The sequence below is a fragment of the Diceros bicornis genome, chromosome 37 (assembly GCF_020826845.1).
Source record: "Diceros bicornis minor isolate mBicDic1 chromosome 37, mDicBic1.mat.cur, whole genome shotgun sequence".
Lineage (NCBI taxonomy): Eukaryota > Metazoa > Chordata > Mammalia > Perissodactyla > Rhinocerotidae > Diceros > Diceros bicornis.
In genome coordinates, this window is record NC_080776.1 from 321,110 (window position 1) to 325,388 (window position 4,279).

Genomic DNA, 4,279 nt, shown 5'->3' on the forward strand with positions numbered 1-4,279 from the left:
ATCTGATTTTTGTGGGTTTCAGTAAATTTTGATATGTTATATATGTGAAACCTTCATTATCTAGAATATGGCGTTTATAGAGGTAAACACTGATTTAATTCAGCTTCTAAAAATATTGATTATGCATTATGTAAAGCAAGTACAAATATAAATGAGAAATTATGTGAATAATTTCCTTCTATCCACTTATGTTGGTATCAGGTAGCACAAAGAAACTCCATGTTCTTGCAATTTATCAAGAACTTTTATTCATTATGCCAATTAATCAATAAGAAAGCTGGGAGATACTCATTTTGAAAAGCTTGACAATGAGAAAAAAAAGCTGAAATTAATTTTAGGCCCAAGTTAAAACTTTTTCAAAATGTCAGATGAAGGATTTGAAATAGGTTTCGTCATTTTCACACATGTGCTTGTCAAGAAATATGTAATTCAAATGGAGCATTGCACATGATGAAAGCTCTCTCATCTGTTTATCCATTTGCAGTGTTACTCCCGTTTGAAGTCATGGAAAATGGGAACACCACCTCAGACTTTATTCTCCTAGGGCTCTTTGACCACACAGAAGCCCACCTATTTCTCTTTGTGATGGTTCTGACAACAGCCTTTACCTCCCTGCTGGGCAACGCCCTCATGATTCTCCTGATTCGCCAGGACCCCCGCCTCCACACAGCCGTGTACTTCCTGTTGAGCCAACTCTCCCTCATGGACATGACGCTCGTTTCCACCATTGTGCCCAAGACGGCTGCTGACTACTTGACCGGCAAGAAGTCCATCACCCCGCGGGCTGTGGGCTGCAGATTTTCTTCTTGCTCACTTTGGGAGGGGGTGAGTGCTTCCTCTTAGCAGCCATGTCCTATGACCGCTACGTGGCTGTTTGCCATCCACTGAGATACCCTGTCCTCATGAGCTGGCAATTATGCCTGAGAATGACTTTGGGGTCGTGGGTCCTGGGGGCAGCTGATGGGCTCATGCAGGCTGCTGCTACTCTGAGCTTCCCATTTTGCAGCACACACGAGACTGATCATTTCTTCTGTGAGGCCCCCACTCTGGTGCGTTTGGCCTGTGCTGACACCTCTGTCTTTGAGTATGTCATGTACATCTGCTGTGTGTTGATGCTCGTGGTCCCCTTATCCCTCATCCTGACCTCGTACGGTCTCATCCTCACTGCTGTGCTCCAGATGGGTTCTAGAGAGGCCCGCAAGAAGGCTTTTGGCACCTGCTCCTCACATATGTCTGTGGTGGGACTCTTTTTTGGAGCTACCATCTTTATCTATATGAGACTCAACTCCTACAGGTCAGCTAACCGCGATAAGATTGTGTCAGCGTTCTATACTATCTTCACCCCTGTGCTGAATCCCCTCATCTACAGTCTGAGGAACAGTGAGGTCAAGGGGACCCTGAGAAAGTGTATGTGTCAGTGTGCTTCTTAAGTTGTGATTAAGATTATACTGATTTGACCCAAAGCTTAAGGCTGTACAAGTGATTGTGCAAGGTGTCCTAGAGAAAAGTTATGCATGCGTTATATCTATCTCTGAATTTCTATTTTACTTTGAAATGCAGACAAACCTCCTCACTTTGGACATCTTACTAAGACGTCATCAAGAAATCAAACTGGATTGTTAAAATCTGTTAGTCACAAATGCTTGCTAAAATGTTTCTACAGCACACTTCACAATAAATATTTCTTCCAAAAATAAACGAAATAGTCAAACAATTTTGAAGACTAATTGTTGATTTTTTTAAACTGAGATATAATTTGCAAACATTAGAATGCTCACATCTGAAGGGGACCTTTCAACCAGTTTCTATAATACATGTACCTATAACTTACACCCAATAGCAAGATACACAACTTTCACTACATTAGAAAGGTCCCTATGCCCTTTATCACTGAGACATCTCAACCCAATACAACTACTGGCCTGATTTTTATCTTTTTATTTTTAGTTAGGCCTATTCTAGATTTTCACAACAATGAAGACTTACAGTGCGTATTTTTTTTTATATCCTGTATCTTTCTCTCAGCTTAATGTTTTTTAAAGATTCCTCCACTATTTTACATTTATTGGCAGTTTTTTCTTTTTCTATTGCTAAGTAATATTCCTTTGTCTGAATATATCAGAATTTGTTTACCTACTATTTTGTTGACAGACATCTGAGCTCCTTTCAGCCTGAACTGTTATGCTTAAAGCTGCCATTAATCTCCTTTTTGTGATCATATGTTTTTACTTCTCTTGGTAGATGCATGATTAACTTTTTAGTAAACTACTTTTCAAAGTGGGTGTTCTATTTTACACTACCACCAGCAAAGCTAATGAGTACCAGTTGCTCCAAATTGGCAACGATTGTAAATATCTTCAACTTTTTTCATTTTATCAATTGTATGTGATGTAGTAACTCATTTTGGTTTTAATTTGCATTTCCCTCAACTATAATGATGCTGAAGACTTTTGTATTAACTTATTGCCTATATATGTGTCTTTCTTTGTGGATGATCCATTTAGATTTTGGAAAAAAGTGTAAACGCTTTCAAAGGAAATACAACTTAGTGGTTTACTAAAGACAATGAATTACAATCATAGGACCACGTGCAGTTTTTTTTTTTTCGTGAGGAAGATCAGCCCTGAGCTAACATCCATGCCATTACTCCTCTTTTTGCTGAGGAAGACCAGAACTGAGCTAACATCTATTGCCAATCCTCCTCCTTTTTTTCCCCTTTTTCTCCCCAAAGCCCCAGTAGATAGTTGCATATCATAGTTGCACATCCTTCTAGTTGCTGTATGTGGGATGCCACCTCAGCATGCCCGAACCCGGGCCACCAGTAGCAGAGCGTGCGCACTTAACCACTAAGCCACAGGGCCGGGCCCCCATGTGCAGTTTTTAAACAACATTATATTGGGTTACTTATTAAATATTTTCTGACGTCTTTGCTTTCATTCAGTCCCTGAAGATTAATTGTTTTCACAGACGTGGGTATTTATATAATACATCTCATCCGCCATCTCCACTGGGCTTGAAACTGTAAATTTGCTTGTTTAATTATGCATCGTAACAAAATATTCTAATTCCATTGGTGGAGTCATATCATTGAAAATGGGAAACAATGTTTTCTAGTAGGTTCCCTTTGCCCAAAGAAGAAGGATAAAAAATAGGTTACATAATTGAAGGTTTGTTTGTTCAAGGTATATTTCTTATCTTTTTCTGGTAAATAAGTATACACTTAATAATTTTTATCAAAAAACTTGACAGATTTATAGATGCTGTTAGTTTTGCCAAATAAATAGCTATAAATATATATTTATTACTATATCTATATATTTATAATGTGTTTATGTGCTCTCCAAAGACAATGCAATTAAATATAAAATCAACTGTAAGACAATAGTTTAAAATAACATGTTTAGAAATTATTTTTTTAACTTTTGCCATTTTTGCTTGATCTGAATTCTGTCTTCCATAACTTTTTCTTTTTTGGAATAGCATTTTAGTGAGAATTGTTTTTTATATCTCATGTGAGTTAAAGAGAAGAATGATCTAAAGAAAACAATATCAGGGAGCGTGGGACAGAACCAGTTTGCAGGGCTTGGGTATTTTGGAAGTGACACCTAGAGATTTAGAAGAAAGACTAGCTGAAGAATTTGTCTTAAACCTGGATGCCATGCTTCAGAGTCTCTAGTGGAGCTCAGCCATTTTGTTGCATTTTAATCCTTATTTGTTAGTTCTCATTTTTAAAAAATGGAGACATGCTTATCAGGGCAAAATTAATGGTCCACTTTCACGAGATCTGAACTCAGCCATTTGATTTTAAAAAGTTTGCACTCAGGAACTGGCCAGTATTAAATGTAGGATTGGAAACCCCTCACACACAATACACATGCCCATGTGAAATAGCCATCCTTTCCCCTTAATAAAGAACAAGCATTTTGCCAAATTGAGTCCCAATGCTGGGTGAAATAGATAAAAGTTTGTGGGGAAAATGGTCTTTACTTTAGAATGTCAGTTCTGAGACCAGAACTTCAGGACTTGAAGCCTTGGTTAAATCAGATAACCCTGGAAAAGTTGCCTAATATCTGTGGGCCCCATACAGGTCTTTGATGATTAAACAAAATAATAACTGTAAGATGCTAATAAATGTAAGATACTTAAAATCTTGCCTGACATTTAGAAATGCTTGATAATGTTTCACTGTTGTAATAAACAGATAAACTAGCTGAGTGCCTTTTGCTACATTTTCTTACATATTCAGATTATTTGGTGATCATTTAATTGACTCACGAAC

At 37.7% G+C, this 4,279-nt stretch overlaps 1 pseudogene; it reads left to right on the top strand.

Moving 5' to 3' along the window:
* The first annotated feature begins 504 nt into the window (after nt 1-504).
* Nucleotides 505-1,430, top strand: LOC131399287 (olfactory receptor 2T8-like; annotated as a pseudogene).
* The last annotated feature ends 2,849 nt before the right edge of the window (nt 1,431-4,279 follow it).